This window comes from Myotis brandtii, unplaced genomic scaffold, assembly GCF_000412655.1.
Source record: "Myotis brandtii unplaced genomic scaffold, ASM41265v1 scaffold115, whole genome shotgun sequence".
Classification (NCBI taxonomy): Eukaryota; Metazoa; Chordata; class Mammalia; order Chiroptera; family Vespertilionidae; genus Myotis; species Myotis brandtii.
The window spans coordinates 15,733,142-15,753,270 of record NW_005353967.1 but is presented as its reverse complement, the minus strand read 5'-3'; positions in this window follow the sequence as shown (position 1 = coordinate 15,753,270).

Below are 20,129 nucleotides of genomic sequence, written 5' to 3'. Positions count from 1 at the left end.
CTTGGCGCTGCCTGAGGAGCTGGCCTGCCCGCTCGTAAAGGACTTGTGCCAGGCCCGGCGAGGCTTTGGCTGCCCTCTGCCCAAAGCCACCGCACCTGTGACACAGCGTGGCCCAAGTATGACTTTAAAATCTTGAGGCTCATGTTCCTCTGGGCCAGAGCTGGGCAAGCTGAGATTCCTTGGTGCTCGTACACCCAGGCGGCTCCAAGAGAAGTCTTCCTAATGCAAACATTCCCATGAAAACTGCAACCTGCTTTTACAATGTGAGAGGGACTCCCTTCCATCCAGCGTTCTTTTTCAGTTAAAACCATCACGGCCCCAAGCGAAGAACCCTCTCCATCCACCAGGCCTTCATAAAACAGACTTCAGACAATGACAGCAGCATGAAAGGCAAAAATCCCAATTTGACTTTTCTTGTCATTAGCATGAATCTCTGGTTTGTTTTTCCTGCAAAGCCCTGCTGCCCACAGGACCAGGACATGGGTATAGCCTGAGGAAGACTGGCCACAGAGGCACCAAGCCAGAAGGGAGCACATGCCTCTCCTGGCCACCTCAGCCCCACTTCACATCCTCACCTTGTCCAGCCTACCTTGAGGACAAGAGTGAGGCAGAAGATAGCAAGGATACACTGCCCTGCGTCCAAAGTCCTTAACTCTGCTCCAAGGCAAAGGTGGTGCATTCTGCTTAATAAAGAGAACCCAAATTGGCATTGCGTGCCTGACTTTAAGCTGCAATCCCAGTTGATTCTGTTTCACCAAATCCATGAACCCAAGGCCTGGCCTCATGTACTGCCTTTTAAAGAAAAAAGAAGTTCCTTCCCATTGCCAGAACGTCAAGACACTCAAGACAAAAATAAAAACAATATCCTTGTCAAAAATATTTTCCCCCAAGAAATACAATTTTTTTAAAATTTTCCAATCCTAAAACATCTACTGAAGATGAACTGAATCCACACACCAGACAAAAATGGTTTCCAGACTGTGGTAAGCAAAAACATGGATGCGTTCGTGGCCTTTGTTGTTATTCTCCTTTTTACATCACTAGTATGGAATCACTGTGTATTTTCGTTTCTTTCTTCTCCCCACCACCATTCCCAACCTTCCCCCCCCCCCTCACTTCATGAATTGTCAGATATGTAAATAGAAAAATGTGGGAGGAGGAACATCTATTCTAAGAAGTTGCCCCAAAACTCCATACCCACAAAAAAGAAACAGGCAAAACTAGTCATTGTGAAACCCTCACCAGCTGAAGACATACAATCATGCTATCTGCAGTTTTCTTGCCTTCTCTCAAGCACTGAGCTTGATCAATATTTAAATAAGTACTTGGCTTTCAACTTCTCTAGGTTCAAATATTAAGCAAAGTGTACTCTAGCAACCTTAAAAGCGGAGAAAGTATGAGTCAGGAAGCTATCAGTTGTGTAAATAACCCTTTGCATCTGATTGATTTTGCTGCATATAAGTCACTCAGGACACTGAGATAGTGCTACACTTGGCTGGGACAGTGATTGTTTAATTCAAAGACTCCATATTCTCTCAGTCCCCAGACATAGGGACATTCAGCCAACAAGAACCCAGGTTGTCAATTCAGTTGAGAAGCTAACTTCTTAGGAAGTCTCATGCCAGAGTCCCAGCTGAGCTCTGTCTTATTCAGTCTCCACTCATCCTTCCAGACTTCAGACAGGCCTCCTGCGTAAATCCTTTCTTCGCTGTTCTGGTTCCTGCCAGCCTCTGAACGCTGGCAGAGCTTAATGACCTTATCATACATTTTAGCACCTGATTATATTCACTGTCATATGTTGGACATTACAGGTTCCTATCCTCTCTTCAACTTCTCATTTCAAGGACAAAGACTCTTTCTTATCCCAGTGATCTCCACAGTCCTAACACGGGGCACCTCTGGAGTACTTAATATTTGTATAGAGACCCTAGCTCTGGAGTATTTAACATCTATTTTTGTTTGTTTGTTTTTTATTTTGTTTTGCCAGTTACATATTTATAAAAAGATACTCCCCTGACACATTTGGGGGGGAGGGGGGGGTTTTGGGCGTTTTTTTAAGTGTACATATTTATTCATTTATTTTAAAAACATAGCCAATAAGTACTTACTATAAAAAAGAATCAGAAAATACAAATAAATAAAACAAAATTAAAGGCAGAATCCACCCAGATAGCTTTGCTGAAGTGAAACAGACAGGCACTGTGATTAAGCCAGATCTGGTGCACGGTGCTCAAAGTGGACCTACCTTTCGGTCTGATCAAGCGCAGTTGAAGGATTACTTTTTTATGGAATAATAGACGTGGTTTAAAGATTTAAGAAAATAGAGTAAATCACAATGGTATCCCGAGGCAATGAATGTGTAGGACCTATTCACTATTAGAGAAAAAGACAGGCAACACCACTAACCTGGGGCAGCTGCCTGGCAGAGCAAAAAGCCTGTGGGATGCACTGTGGGCTACACTGTCAGACAGCCTGGAGTTGAGTCTACCTACTGTTTGGAAATGGGGTGATATTGGACCAGTTATATGACTTCTCTGAGCCTCAGTTTCCTCACTTGTTTTTTTTATTAAATTTATTGGGGTGACATTGGTCAACATGAACATATAGGTTTCTGGTGGGGGTTACCATAGTGCACCGTGTGCCCACCACCCAAAGTCAGATCTTCTCCTGTCACCTTTTATTAGGACCCCCTTCCTCCCCACCCCCTTCTGTCTGACAACCACCACACTGCTGTTTGTGTTCTTTTTTTATTAAATTTATTGGAGTGACATTGGTCAACATGAACATATAGGTTTCTGGTGGGGGTTACCATAGTGCACCGTGTGCCCACCACCCAAAGTCAGATCTTCTCCTGTCACCTTTTATTAGGACCCCCTTCCTCCCCACCCCCTTCTGTCTGACAACCACCACACTGCTGTTTGTGTTCACGAGTTTCAGTTTTATATCCCACATATGAGTGAAATCATATGGTTCCTAGCTTTCTCTGACTGAGGAACATCTATTCTAAGAAGTTGCCCCAAAACTCCATACCCACAAAAAAGAAACAGGCAAAACTAGTCATTGTGAAACCCTCACCAGCTGAAGACATACAATCATGCTATCTGCAGTTTTCTTGCCTTCTCTCAAGCACTGAGCTTGATCAATATTTAAATAAGTACTTGGCTTTCAACTTCTCTAGGTTCAAATATTAAGCAAAGTGTACTCTAGCAACCTTAAAAGCGGAGAAAGTATGAGTCAGGAAGCTATCAGTTGTGTAAATAACCCTTTGCATCTGATTGATTTTGCTGCATATAAGTCACTCAGGACACTGAGATAGTGCTACACTTGGCTGGGACAGTGATTGTTTAATTCAAAGACTCCATATTCTCTCAGTCCCCAGACATAGGGACATTCAGCCAACAAGAACCCAGGTTGTCAATTCAGTTGAGAAGCTAACTTCTTAGGAAGTCTCATGCCAGAGTCCCAGCTGAGCTCTGTCTTATTCAGTCTCCACTCATCCTTCCAGACTTCAGACAGGCCTCCTGCGTAAATCCTTTCTTCGCTGTTCTGGTTCCTGCCAGCCTCTGAACGCTGGCAGAGCTTAATGACCTTATCATACATTTTAGCACCTGATTATATTCACTGTCATATGTTGGACATTACAGGTTCCTATCCTCTCTTCAACTTCTCATTTCAAGGACAAAGACTCTTTCTTATCCCAGTGATCTCCACAGTCCTAACACGGGGCACCTCTGGAGTACTTAATATTTGTATAGAGACCCTAGCTCTGGAGTATTTAACATCTATTTTTGTTTGTTTGTTTTTTATTTTGTTTTGCCAGTTACATATTTATAAAAAGATACTCCCCTGACACATTTGGGGGGGAGGGGGGGGTTTTGGGCGTTTTTTTAAGTGTACATATTTATTCATTTATTTTAAAAACATAGCCAATAAGTACTTACTATAAAAAAGAATCAGAAAATACAAATAAATAAAACAAAATTAAAGACAGAATCCACCCAGATAGCTTTGCTGAAGTGAAATAGACAGGCACTGTGATTAAACCAGATCTGGTGCCCCGTGCTCAAAGTGGACCTACCTTTCGGTCTGATCAAGCACAGCTGAACGATTACTTTTTTATGGAATAATAGACGTGGTTTAAAGATTTAAGAAAATAGAGTAAATCACAATGGTATCCCGAGGCAATGAATGTGTAGGACCTATTCACTATTAGAGAAAAAGACGGGCAACACCACTAACCGGGGGCAGCTGCCTGGCAGAGCAGAAAGCCTGTGGGATGCACTGTGGGCGACACTGTCAGACAGCCTGGAATTAAGTCTACCTACTGTTTGGAAATGGGGTGATATTGGACCAGTTATATGACTTCTCTGAGCCTCAGTTTCCTCACTTTTTTTTTTTATTAAATTTATTGGGGTGACATTGGTCAACATGAACATATAGGTTTCTGGTGGGGGTTACCATAGTGCACCGTGTGCCCACCACCCAAAGTCAGATCTTCTCCTGTCACCTTTTATTAGGACCCCCTTCCTCCCCACCCCCTTCTGTCTGACAACCACCACACTGCTGTTTGTGTTCACGAGTTTCAGTTTTATATCCCACATATGAGTGAAATCATATGGTTGCTAGCTTTCTCTGACTTAACTTCACTTCCCACAATATTCTCAAGGTCCACCCATGTACATTTGTGTTTTTTTAAGTGAACTATCACATCAGTTATGCAGGAAGGATAATGTATATCACAATTTTTTAACTTTTTTGAATAGATTATAAGCACTCCAAATTCTATTACCTACTTAATTCTTTCCTGCTCTTCATTCTATTTCCTTTGCCAATAATTCTGTGATTAAATAATTGTAAATCTCATGGGGGGGGGCATGCAGGAGGCAGCCCATCACTGCACTTGTCCTTTTAGACTTGTGAAGAGCCAATAAATTCTATTCTTGATCCACCCAAGGAACTGCAGAGGTTTTCCCTAAGATCTAAAACAGTCTTCATCTCAGAAAGTGAGTGTTTATTTGCATCACTGGTTTGGGTTTTTTCCTTGTCATAATGGCTCCAGCTGTCCTCAAGTTGTAGTTGATGTCTTAAATTTTAAACCAACTCAAAGGTCCCTTTTTGCTCTCCAGGGTGTAACTGTACCAGGCAGGCCAGCTGGAGAATGCCCCAAATGCGTCTGTCTGTAAATCTCCATCAGTCAGCAATTTTGGTTCCAAAAGCACCACTAGAGTGTACAGGTCTGGGGTATGGAGCATAACAACTCAATATCTAGCATTTCTCCAATCCCCTGCCACCTGCTGAACACTCACATGAACATATTAAATCCCAGCCTGGAGCAAGTTTTTAGTTACGTAATAAAAGCCCTTAAAAAAGCAGAGTTGATAATAGAGATACTAACACCATTTTAATTAGGGAGATGCAACTACTAGTCACTGATAATACAGGTGGGAAATAATGTGTGTGCAACTGTCACGTGGGCTGTAATTATGTTTAAGACTTCTGGTGACACACAGGTAGTGAGAATGAAGCTTCAGTGCTCTGCACCTGACATCATTTGGAAGCCTCAAAATGCACATATAGCTTTGGGCAGCTACTACTCAAGAGGCTCGAGATCCTGATTTTCTATTTACAAAGGGCAGGCAGAGGAAAGGAAAAGACAGGAAAATCTCTAAGTTAAATTGATATGAATCAGTTCACACACATACACACACACACACACACACACACCTACATACAAATATTTTAACTCAGCCTTTTCAAATTCATTCAGACCCTCCCTAGCCGATTTGGCTCTGTGGATAGAGCATCGGCCTGAGGACTGAAGGGTCCCAGGTTCGATTCCGGCCAAGGGCACATACCCGGGTTGCGGGCTTGATCCCCAGTGTGGGGCATGAAGGAGGCAGCTGATCAATGATTCTCTTTAATCATTGATGTTTCTATCTCTCTCTCCCTCCCCTTTCCTCTCTGAAATCAATAAAAATATATTTTAAAAAATAAAAATAAATTTAAAAAAATAAAATTCATTCAGACCCATTTGATTTCTCATAACATATAATTCAAGAATTAAGTTTGGAATCTTGCCACTAAAGGATTTCTTTTTTAATTGCCTAACTTAAATATCCTGCAATTTCTAAATTCAACTCAAAAGACCTAGGTAGTCAATGCCAACTTCAGTGCATGGGAACTGTTTTGTTGTTGTTTTGTTCATTTCAATTCTAAAAGACCCCACTCCTACTCTGCCCTGAAGTTGGACATCTTGGAGAGCCTTTTCTTCCTTCGCACTCTGAGGAGGCAAGTAGGGCAGGGAAGCTTACAGAGGCCTTCATTCTCCAACTCACGTGAGGAGACTTAAGATTCATCCACTAAGTACCGAGGAAAATTGAAAGGGTTGGAAAAAATGGAGAATCTAAAAATAATATCTATAATTATTATTGCTGATTTTTTAAATTGTCCTACCCAGAGCCCTCCCCCCCAAAACAGTCATTAAATTATCATTCTCTGATATTATTTCATGGCACAAATAATTAGTTGCTTTTCATTTTGAAAAGTCATTTCAGCCAGATGGGTGACCATGGAAAGCAGCCTTGAGAGAAGTGGTGGTCGGACTGGTGGATAAGCTCAGAGCTTACAACACAGCCCCTGCCTTCTCCCTCTAGTCCAGGGATCAGCAACCTTTATCTGTAAAGGGCCAGATAGCAATTTTTTAAAGCTTTGTGGGCTATATGCTCTCTGTCACAACCACTCAATTATGCCATTGTAGTACAAAAGCAGTGATTGACAATATGTAAACAAATGAGCTTATCTATGTTCCAAAAAATTTTTATTTACAAAAAAATAGGTAGTGGGCTGGATTTGACCAACAGGTTATAGTTTGCCTACCCAGTGCTCTAAACCACTGGAATGACATGGGGAACAAATGCCTAGCACCCTGGCCAGTATGGCTAGTTGGTTGGAGCGCTGTCCCATACACCAGAAGGTGGTAGGTTTGATTCCTTGTCAGAGCACATACCCAGGTTTCAGGTTCGATCCCCAGTCAAGAAGCTGTTAATAGTGGCTATCTCTCAGGAAAGGAGGGGGTTGGGGGTTAGGGAACAGCCTTTTGACTTTACATTTGCATTTTTTTTTACAATATGCATGGCTTTCTTATGTAATTTTTAATAATCAAAAACAAAAAGTAAATTATTTACACTCTTATGGAGAGGGGGGAAATTTTGCCCTTTTCAGTATCTATGGGAAGAAAAAAAGGACAGAGACCAGTGAAGGCTGGGTAGCCAAAGATGCCTTATGGAGGAAGTGAGCCTTGAAGATGGCAAAGGCAGAAGGGAGAACAGTATAAGCCATGACAACCAGTAAAAGTGAAGACATGGATTCTAATGACCATGCAGCATTCATGCAAAGGTGAAGTGAGTGGCCCACCTACATAGAGGGATCATGTTAATTAGGATTAGGTTTGGCTGCATATAACAGAAAACTCAAATATCAGTGGCTTCAATAAGATAGAGGTTTACTTTTCTTTCATGTCAAAGGACTGTAGAGGCATGCAGTCCTAGGCGATTCAATCACTTCATCATCAGCAGGGCCTAAGATTCCTTCTCCCTTCCTGCTTCACCATCTTTAGCACTGGCTTCCATCTTCATAATGGCAGTATGTTTGCTCATATCTATGCTCCACACAACAGGAAGGAGGAAGGATCAAGGGAAAAGAGGCATACCTCCCAGTTCAATTAGCCTCTTTAAAGATTTTCCCTGGAATCCCTACCCTACCACTTCTATTTACATCTCGTTGGCTATCCCTATGAGTCATTTCAGCAGTAGGTCACCAGTCAGACATTGAGGAAATGGCTAAGACGGCAGCATGCAGGCCAGCCTGTGCCAGTGGAGTTAATGTCACTCGCCCAAGGTAGTAGCCCGGAGCTAGGAGGGAAGCTATAGGAACTAAAATCACCCCAGGGATGATAAGTGACATTGTAGAAAGCTTCTTATGTGGGGCACATTTGAAATTCTGACATTCTAGAAAACCTAATAATTGTTTCTTCTCCTTTCTCATGTCTCACCGTTTAATAAGTATATTTTACATTAACGAAGCTTCCCTTGGGTGTACTGTAGCCAGTGTGACTGTTTCAGAGTGTGTCCTGACAAACACCCACATGGGACCATCCTATTCAATACCAGATGTGGAGATGCTTTTAGTCCTGGCCAGTCCAATCTGTGTCCCCTCCTCCAGGGAGTCCACCTGCATCAGTGCTTCCATGGGTGGTTGTGATGAAAGAAGCACAGAGGCTCTACAAAAGCTCCTCGGACCATCTCTTGTTTTGCCTGAGTCCGATTTCTAAAGCATAGGGCACTCTGCCTTAAGGCCTTTGGTTGCAAAGCTCTTCTGTTGCTCCTATCCTTTTATCTTTTGCCTCTCCCTGTCTCTTGACATTTGCAACATTGGAGCATCAAATTGCAGGATGGAAAGAGAAACGATTTGATTTCTTCTGTGCTTTCAGGAAAACTACCCTGCAGCATATTGTACCTGGCAAGTATCTACTCTAAATGCATTCTCTTGTTGAGTGGTTATCCCGAGGTTAAGCAGAGCCATCCATGTTCCTCAAGCTGGGAGCCTGAGCAGACATATCACCTGGAAACCTTTTTCCTTGACTCATGCTCAGGCCTCAACCCTGGAGTTTCTGATTCAACTCTTCTGGAATGCATCCTGGGCCTGTGTGTTTTCAAAATGCTCCCCAGGTAACTCTGTTAAGTTCCTCCCTGACTCTGCCCTTGGAAAACACCAATGTAAACTGTTCTCCCTTCTGAAGAGCTACTCTTGGCAATGGTTTCTGGAAAGCCACTTTCTCATTAGCCACTGGTCTCAGTCTCCAGTGCTGCAGAGAATTGCACTGTGGAGTGCAGCCTCAGAATCATGATAATGACAGCTAACACTTATTCTTAACATATACCAGGTAGTGTATTAAGCTCTTTACTTATATTAACTCATTTACTCCTCACAACAACACTATGAGATACTGTGAGATAATAGTGGTATTTTCTTTTTACCAAGAAAGAAACTAATAAGTGACAAAGCCCAGACTTAAACCTAATTCATACTCATAACCAATACCCTATCTGGTCTTGTGCAGTGAGTTTCAGAAGCCCTCGGGAGCCACATAGCTCTTTACTAGAGGCCCGGTGCACAGATTTGTGCACATTGAAAGGAAATTAATTAGAAGAAATATTTTAATATCGCTATTTGCCCTTTCTCTATAATAGAAGTGTCAACCAAATTCATGATCAACAATGACAGATCAAAACACACGTGTGCGATTGGCACCAGCGAGAGCTTTATATGTATCACGCATGCATGAGACAACTTAGCCTTTTATATATATAGAATAAACTTGCTTAATTAGACCTGCTTTCTGATTTAGCTAAACTTTTTCCAGCCCAGTGAAGCACCCCAACTTCTCTTTCAGGTAATTGTCAGTAACACAACAGTAAATATCAACATGAAGCAGATTATTATTGTAGATCATGCAGGGAGAACAAAGGGTAAAATATTTAACTGCAGCCGTGTTTGACTATATTCTGCGCAGTGAAAAAACCTGAAGTCATTTTCAAGGTCCATCATTTCTTACTTGTTTTCAGTTGGGTCAAGTTTCTAAACTTTCTAAATCTCTGTTTTCTAGCTAATGAGAAGAAAATGGGATTCTACTGAGTCTCTTATCTACCTACTCCAGGACTTCTGTGAGGATCAAATGAGATGAAGCATGGAAAAATGCTTTACAGACATTTGGTTAAAGTGTAAAATGTTTGCACCTGGCTATAAAGCAAGTCACGTTCCTGGGCTGAATAAACTCCAAGGAGGCTAGTTGCTAGGAAGAGGAAGCCAGGAGTTGCTATGTGACGTCATTACACAGTGACCACAGCGACCATTTCTGGGCTGGGCTGGTCTGTGGGCCGCATTTTGCACCATGGGGTCTCAGCAGTGTTGGCTGCAATTTGGTAAGGTGTCACTCCGGGGTGGTGGCAGCGCCTGTATCCCACTTGGGGGATGCCGAGTGTTGCTTTGTTGGTACTAGGTCCATGGTGCTGTTTCTTTGTAAATGGCCAATGCACATCACAGCAGCTTCTGCGTTGAGCATCTGCCCCCTGGTGGTCAATGCATGTCATAGTGACCGGTCAGATGGTCAGAGAGACACTTAGCATATTAGCCTTTTATATATATAGATGGTCAAACTAATCCCAATCACCATGCTGACCACTCCTATTCTGGTCCATTTGCCTCTACCACCAACCCCACCCACCCACCCCCCATTTGCTCAGCCACACAAATTCTGAATACAATGTTGCTGATCTCAGTGTTTTTTATTGATCTTCTAAGCCTTAGCTCAGTGTCTCCTACCAGAAAATATTCCCCAACACCTGCACCCTCCATGCCAAGCTGGGTTAGGTGTCTTACCTGCACTTCCCTTATTCTTAGTGCATTTCTCGATCACCAAACTTACTGTGTAGTATCTTGATGGCCTATGTCTGCTTCCATCTCCTTCAGCTGCGAGTTTGCTAAGGTCAGATGTAAGTTTCAATCAACTTTGATTCTCTGATGCCTAGTACAAGCTCTGGCAGAAGGAACACATGACTGTTGGTTGAATAAACAATATCTGCATCAATGATACCTTCACCCCTCCCCTTACAGGAAGGACTTACTAATTCAACTCTGGAGTCTGGGGCAAGAAGGGACATCTTCGAACTGGCTCCTATCAAGACTTAATCTCTAGAAACTACAGACTCATATTCCTTACATTCTTTCCTACTTTCCCTTCTGAACCCCACCCCAGTATGCTTTCCCTACAGCCGAGGAACAGGGACACAGCAGTCTTGCTTAATCTGCAAAAGATCTGTCCCCATTTAAACTCAGCTCTTCTAAAGGAAAAGTCCTCTTGTCAACCTTAAATCCTCTCTTTTGCCCCTAGACTTATGAGTGGGGGGCCTACTGCAACAGGTGAAATAGGGTCTTGGGACTCCTCGATGGAGGCTGCAAAAAATAGATGCGTGACATATTGAAACACTTCATAGTTGTCTACAACATAAAGGTTGTAGATGCAAACTCCCTTATCTTTAAATTTTAAAATGTGAGGTCTTCAGAATTAGTTGTACCTTAAATTCAAGGAGATATAGGGAAAAAAAAGATAAGCAGGCACAGCCAATGGAATCACTCCGTGATCAAGGACATACATAAGCCAAGTGAGGAGAAACACAGAATGGCATTTACTTTTTACAATTTCTCTGTAAGACTCTGTATTTGGCTTTATAGATAACAAATATTCCCTTAAAATTTCTATTAGGAATTTTATAAATAACTTCTATTACTTGCCAAGAACACTCATGATATACTCCAAGATTACAAAATACATTATCAACCAACCTCACTGGCCATCACTATCACACAGCTCCCCTGCCCCAACCACACTTGTGTAGCTCAGTACCTGTTTGGTAATCATTTCAGCACTGTTAAAATGTGCCACTAAGAAGACTTTGATGACAAATGCAAAATAAAGGTCTTCAAATGTTCCTCAGTATAAAGCGTTCCTTTCTTTCATATAATATAAGCGGTATTAAGAAGCTGGTCAAAGCGTTGAAGAGAAGAATGTAAATGGTACTCCATAAAACCTTGAACATACCGCAGTTTGACTTTCACCTTTGATAGTGTGTGCATGACAAATTGTATAAACCATAATAAGTAAACATCATACCACAAGATTAAAGCCCCAAGTGCGAAAGTATCATTAATCATACCAAACATATATTTGCTTTTCTGTTGGCATCAAAATCTGTTTCTCTGTAATTTGAAATTGTTTTTCATGGTACAATGCTGATCCAAATCTGTGTACTTGGCAGCGTAAAAGGAAAACTTATCTTTCATCCATTGTATGGACATGTTATTCTCCAACCAAAATGATCAACTTGAATTAAAGTTTATTCTGTCCTCCTCAATAAATGTTGTCAAACCCAGCACTTAATGTCTGAGTAAGTAAAAAAGAATGATCTATGTTTGTCCACTACGTTAATTAAAAGCATAAGGCTTTGGTGGGGAAGAGTGTGGTCACAAACACATTTGAGAGTCTGAAAAAAGTTCAGCTATTCACCCCAATATGATATACATTTACTCATATTCGCCAAATTGTGAGTTTGCTTTTCAGGGGGTTCTTAGCCACCCCAAAGTCCATAGGTTAAGAACGTACACATTTGAACAGAAAACTTCATAGGATACAGAAATAAAATCACTTGCATTCCTTGATAGCAATAGCATATATAAGTTGAGTGGCCGCTTAATTCTCATTATTAATGAAATAATGTATCTTCTTTGTTAAATTAGCATCATATTACCTAAGATTTAAAATACTATTTTGAAGTAAGAGTTAATAATCAATTCGTTTTTAGAAAGTTTTGCGGATCTTTTCCCTACTAGTCCCTCACAAACAGCTTATCTATGAATATTTGCAAACCATCTATCTGATAAGGGGCTCGTTTAAAATAGGAACTCATACAACTCAACAGCAAAATAAATACATATGTGATTTTCAAATGTGCAGCCAACCTGAACAAATATTTTTCCAAAGAAGATATACAAATAGGCAACAGGTATATGAAAAGGTGCTCAATATCACTAATCATCCAGGAAATGCAAAGCAAAACCACAATTAGTGGGTGGAAACTTTAAGCCAAAACAGAATATTTGCATCATCTCAAACGATCTCCCCTAAATATTTCTCAATCATAAAGGGGAAAATAATAAAATGGTGGAGAAACCTGACATATAATGCCTTAACTAAGGGTTCAAAGTTAATATCCTCAGTAATAAGGCATATTATTGAGAATATTAACCTGATAGGATACTCTTGGAAAGACACAATATCACTTCTGTGGTATTCTTGCCCAAGACATGTAACCTGAATGTAATCATGAAAAAAACATCAGACAGCCCTGACCGGTTTGGCTCAATGGATGGAGCGTCAGCCTGCAGACTCAAGGGTCCCAGGTTCGATTCCGGTCAAGGGCATGTACGTTGGTTGCAGGCACATCCCCAGTGGGGGGTGTGCAGGAGGCAGCTGATCGATGTTTCTCTCTCATCGATGTTTCTAACTCTCTATCCCTCTCCCTTCCTCTCTGTAAGTCAATAAAATATATTTTTTTTAAAAAAAAACATCAGACAACCCCAAATTAATACACATTCTACAAAATAACTGACCAGTATTCATCAAAGTTTCAAGATCATGAAGGACAAAGGAAGGCTGACAGACCATCATGAGTGGGAAGAGACTAAGGAGGCAAAAGTAAATGCAGCGTAGGAACCTGGATTGGCTCCTAGAACAGAAAAAAGACATCAGGGAGAAAACTGAAGAAACAGGTATGTATGAGTTAAAAGCACTGCACGGATGTTCATTTCCTGGTTGTGATACTTTGTCTGTGGTTAATATAAGCTGTTGCCAATAGGGGAAGTTGGGAGAAGGTGCACTAGTCTTGGAACTTTCCTGTAAGTCTAAAATGATTCCTAAATAAAATAAAACCTTAGGGTTTTAGAGCCATCTGCCCTCAAAGCTTCCATTTTTCTCTAGTTCTCAAGAGATCAAAGACTCACTTCCTGATTAGTCCCAAGAAGGCGAGCCACCTCCCTCACTGGTAGCCCTGCTCAAGTCTGACATTTACCTGCTCAGAATTCAGCCTTCAAGCTGCAGACATTTATTTAGCGCCTCCTGTATGCTGGACCTTATACACAAGGCAGATATGGTCCCTGCCCCCTCACAGCTTACTTTTCTTATCTCATCAACCTTATGTCTGCTACTATTTAAGTGAGTCACCACTCAAATGTTGTCCTCACTCCTGTTTTTACAGGATAGATCCAGGAGATTCATACTCTTATCTCCTATACTGTTAAAAAACAAACCCAGCCGAAACCGGTTTGGCTCAGAGGATAGAGCGTCGGCCTGCGGACTGAAAGGTCCCAGGTTCGATTCCGATCAAGGGCATGTACCTTGGTTGCGGGCACATCCCCAGTGGGAGATGTGCAGGAGGCAGCTGATCGATGTTTCTCTCTCATCGATGTTTCTAGCTCTCTATCGCTCTCCCTTCCTCTCTGTAAAAAATCAATAAAATATATTTAAAAAAAAAACACCAGAGATGAACTGACCCATGTTACTATTTGCACTATTGATATAACAGTTTATGTTAGTTGAGCTGAACATTAAGTTAGCTGAACATCAATGATCTCATATCCTTTTTTTCTTGACCCATGTTACTATTTGCACTATTGATATAACAGTTCATGTTAGTTGAACTGAACATTAAGTTAGCTGAACATCAAATGATCTCATATCCTTTTTTTCTAAAAAAAAAAATTATCACTGATCACATGGCCTGCTTATAGCAATATCTGGGACAATGTTTTATTTACAAGGACAACCAGTTATCTGGGGTTCTTTGTAAGAGCTTGATATGGTCATCTTTTAATGGCTTAGATGTCATCGGGCCCATTATTACTTAAAGGAAAAAGAAAAAAACCCATGGCTAACATTAGAGAATCTTCACAAGAAATTTACTGACTTACACAATGGGAGATTTATTTTTAACAAAACAAAACATCAGCAAGTCAAACTGAATCAGGAGCTTGGTGATCTGAGTCTAAATCAGAGTTTCCCGGCTAACTACTTCAATTTCTCCACTTGCAGAAAGGGAATAATAACCATTTCCTGTGCCTTCATAAAGAGAATTGCACCCTGGGAACTTTCATTTCATATACTCTTCATCCATAGCTCACCCCTAAGACACATTTTCCCACTTACGGGTGTTTTTGATGCCATAAAGCTTTCAACTCCTTAATTCTTTATTGCTACTGACACAAAAAAATTGGAGGAGGAAGGGGACAAAAATGCTTAACACATTTTACAAATTAATCCATGCTACCTTTTTTTTAGATGGGAGAATCTCCAAGTCTTCAGTGGGGAACATACCTATTTAGAGGTCTTACTTGGGGGTATTTTATTCCTACAATGCCTGAAATCCTTTTCTTATTAATTGAACATTTTAACATTGGCATTCATAAGTAAATATAGTTTATCATTTTCTTTTGTGGGGAACAAGAATGTACCAATCAGGCTATGCTATGATAACAAGAAATCTCCAAATCTCAGCAGCGTACTGTATCGAAGGTTTAATTCTTACTCCTATTGTATGTCCAGTGTAGGTCCACTGTGAACCTCCTCCAAGTCATCCTCCTCTGGGATGGGTTGAATAAAGCAGCTTATCAGGCACATTGCTGGTCATCATGGCAAGAGAGAAGAGAGAACTGGTGAACCATGAACAGGGTTTTAAAACTTCTGTTTATAAGTGCCACACGTCAATGCTGCCCTTATTTTATAGGCCAAGGCCAATTAGGAGACACCACAGGACTTCCACAGGGTGGGGATATAGCATCCTACCCCTGGGAGGAGCCTCGTGTCCCTGGCATGAAGAACTAACTGTAAGCTGCTACTCTGGAGGGACAGCAGATACTTTGAAGAATAGTACAGACTACCAAAGAGAGGGGTGTCAAGCTGCTATTTATGTTAGGCTGGCTTCAGGAAATAATGTTGAAATTTTTCTTCTCTAAGTTTAGATCCGTTTGAATACATTAGAATTTTCTATTCCTTGAAAGTTTGAAAGCATTCACGAATAAAACATTTGCGTCCAGGGCTTCTTGGATTACCTTCTCAATTTCTTCCCTGGTCAGTGTTCTCTTGCAATTTTCTGCCTCTTTGGGACCAATTTTGTTCATTTAGATTTTCAAGAAAAACACCCATGTAACCCAGCTTGTTAAATATATTTGTATAAAGTTTTGTCAAATACTCTTGGTCATTTTTTAAGTGGCCCATCTTTTCTTTCCAGCTTTATTGAGGTATAATTGACAAGTAAAAATTGTATATATTTTAAGTGGACAACAAGATGATTTGATGTACATATACAATGAAATGATGATTACGACCAAACTAATTAACGCATCAGCACTTCACTGTTACCACCTTGTTTCTAATTGTTTAATTTGTACTAACTTTACACAATATAGAAATATGTATTTGCAAAAAAGTAATATTGATGGAGATAGTAATAGTACCTACCCAAGTTGTTGTGAAGATTAAATAAGTTAATATATGTACATTGGTGAGACTAGTGCCTTAGTAATCATATTATTGGATTTGGCCATCATTATTATTATTGTCCATATTTTCCAGTTTTGATCATCCTTATATTGCTAGGCAGAATTCTACAGAATCCTCTTTACAAGATGACCATCATTAATAATGTAGTACTGACTTACACTATCTTAAATAACTTGTAATTTCCTCCCAAGTAAATAAAACTGCTAGATTATGTTTTAAGTTTATGACTAATGATCTTATGTTAGAAAACCGTGTGTATAAACTCTTAGTATTCTCTTAGAAATTACAGGATAAGGAAATTAATATATGCTACTGTCAATAAACTTACTGCAATGGTCTATTTTCTTATTTTTCAATTCTTTGTTTCTACCTAGATCTCTACCCACTGGAAGATAAGAATGGGTTAGGCAGGCAAGCTTCAAAATCTTTTATTCTAAAGTGAACAATAATAAAAGAAAAAAACCTGACCGCTGCTTTTTGCTTGTTTCCTCTGAGGAAACTGCTTCTGGTGCAGGGATCATTGTTTCTTTGCACGGGGAGCACTTTACTAATATAATGTTTTCTATCAATTATATCTCAATTTTTTAACAACCTTGAGAAAATACTTCTTATGAATCCAATATTCTTATAGTCATGTCTATAGAGAATTAGCAACTCTCATTAAATTAGCGCAGTTTATATTTTTAACCTTCTGGTCAATAAAGTAAATCATCACACAGTCTGAGTTAATATAGTTAACTCGAATAAAGGGAAGTCTGCATTAATAAATATGCTTAAAGACAAACAATTCTATTTGCAATTTCTACTACAACACTAATGATTCCATGGGAATTGGCATCTTACTTTCATGAGTAAGTGGTTAATGCCTTATTTGTGTACAGTATATCGCAAATCATACCATTTACTTTCAAAATGTTTGTAAACAGTCTGTCTCAAGTCAGTTATACCCCTTATGTTATGGCTTATCTGATTTATTTTGAAAACATCATTTATATAAGAGAAAACTTTAGTTCAACTCTTATCTAAATGATCCAAATGACGTTAATAATCAGGGAAGCTAAGAAAAATCTCCCAACTGGTGTAGGACAAGTAGACTTTCCATAATCACAGACATGTGAAAAACACAGTAAGTCAGGTAAGACACTTTTTATATATTATTGCATTTATTCTCACAATAAACCTGCAAGGGAGGTGACATTAGCCCATTTGACAGATATGAAAGCTGAGACCCATAGCATCTGTGTCTTGCCCTGGATCATAAATCACATGTTCTTTCCATTATTCTACATTGTTGAAAAGTCTAATCTTTAATTTTAAGAGGGCCTTGGTGAGATTTATGCCCATGTTTCTGGTTAGCATCTAATAATTATAAGTGGTTTTTGAACCCACTTTATCAACATAGCAATAACCAAATATCTTGATTGTTTTCTAGAACTCACCTTAATCTTTAGGAAGACCAACTTGATTTAGATAAAGGGCTGTAGAAGAGGTTTATCTTGATTTTCAAAATAATACTGCCACCTCGTGGTGAGCTAAGGTAAGTTGCCCTAATGCATGGTTTCAGTTTCATTTGATTAAAATTTTCAATGGGCGTAAAGGAATGTGTCCAGAAATAATGAGTTATAGCTCTCAGAAAAAAATGATAATATAATTTCAGCTCATACACCAAACTACTGTTTTCATATGAACTGCCAAGTTGGATTCAATAAGCATTTGTTCATTTTATTTGTTCATTCAGCACATTTACTAAGCACCAGTTTTGAACTGTGAAGTCAATACGAAGATGAATAAGGACATATTCCATGGTCCTAGAATATGAGACACTATTCCTGGAGTGGTTGAGAATATGTACTCAGACTGCCTGAGTTCAAACCCCAGATCTGCCACTAACCTGCATGACTATGGACAAGTCACCTAAACTTTGCACTTTGGTGTCACTACATGCAGAGTGGGAAAATAGTGCCCCCTGCCCATAATTAAGTATCTTGTGGAATACAAAGTACCCTGTCTGAGCAGGTCTTCAAGGAATACATCTGGGAAGTGACACTGGTGAGTGGAGTCTTGCATGAAAGGCAGATGGCCTTTTCTTAGGTGATGAGTAGCAGGGATGAGACATTACCAAACAGACTTTGGGGTGGAAACAAAGACTCGCTCTCTAGGATCAGAATTCATATTGATTTATCCCAGTAAACACTCCTCAAAATGCACAAAAAAATGTATATAAAGCTTGCTCAGTGCATAATTGCTCACAGCGGTTCTCAACCTGTGGGTCGCGACCCCTGAAAATACATCCTGCATATCAGATATTTACATTACGATTCATAACAGTAGCAACATTACAGTTATGAAGTAGCAACGAAAATAATTTATGGTTGGGGGTCACCACAACATGAGGAACTGTATTAAAGGGTCGCGGCATTAGGAAGGTTGAGAACCAATAGAAACTATCCAATTGCCTATTGATAGGAAAATGGTTAAGTTGATTATGGCATATCTATGCAGTGATATAGGAGGCCAACATTAACAGAATGCAGCTGAGCTATATGTACTAACATGGAGCAACTGAAATGCAGAACAGCATCTAACAACAGCAACTCTCAGTGGAGTTCTGTTCAAGGGAAGGACATCCAGCCCCAGCAGGCAGACCAGTTCAGAGTGCTGGGATGAGGAGGACCTCAAGCTTGGAGAACTCAATGTCCAATGAGAACATCAAGCTTGGGTGGGTGTAGTGAGAATCAAATGATGTATGGGAAACCCTGGTCACATGTTAGACACTTGATGGCAACTAGTTTTAGACAGAATTTCAACTTGTAATTTTTATTAGTATATACACTTATAAAGTTCAATTTTTTTAAAAAAAGCTTTTAAATACAAATTTATTTATATAAATGAACGCTTCTCAACATAAACAGTTTCTAACCTTGACTGATCTCGTAATTACTCAGGGAAGCAAACTCCTGGTTTCTTATAGGCCACTGTGCTGTATGACTGCTTAAAGGGAAACTAGATCCTTTTTTGAGCATATTCCCTTACCAAAACACAGAAATACTTTCTTCTGCTTTAAATAAAATAAAAACCTGAATTCACAGAACTGAAATTTTAAGAGGAGACTCCCACTACAAAATCTTTCTTTAACTAAAGGTTCTTCTAGCCCAAGGCGTATTTCCTTACAGATAATTAACTACTTGAAGTGGGACAGGAATTGGTGGAAGGTGGGAGAGGTAGCAAGTGTGAAAACAACCAGTGACTATCCATCAGGAATTGATACATCTCAGAAAGCCAAGGAGAAAAATAAGAATCTCTTTATTTTAAAATGTGATTTATACTGAACTTTAAAAAAATACAGCTATTTTCCAAAGCAAGCTACTCTGGCTTGGAGTTCTGAAACATGACTGTGTAAAGAAAAAAATCCAATAACCCATGGACATAGACAATAGGGTGATGAAGGCCTAGGGTGGGGGCAGGGGTAGGCTGGAGGGGGTCATTGGGGTAAAAAAGGAGACATGTGTAATACTTTCAACAATAAAGAATTATTAAAAAAAAAAAAATCCAAATACAGATGAGAGAAAATTGTTTCCAGAGACTTAGGTAGCTACAAAATAAATTCCAAACATATGAAAGGCTGAAATGCTATTTATTGTAAGAGAAATGGCAAATTTTCCCATTCCGCTGACCTGAAGCAAGTTGAAAACTTGGTAGAAAGGCTGTTTACTAAGGGGAATTAATAAAAACATGGTCCTAGCCAAAACCGGTTTGGCTCAGTGGATAGAGCGTCGGCCTGCGGACTGAAAGGTCCCAGGTTCGATTCCGGTCAAGGGCATGTACCTGGGTTGCGGGCACATCCCCAGTAGGAGGTGTGCAGGAGGCAGCTGATCGATGTTTCTCTCTCATCGATGTTTCTAACTCTCTATCTCTCTCCCTTCCTCTCTGTAAAAAATCAATAAAATATATAAAAAAAAAA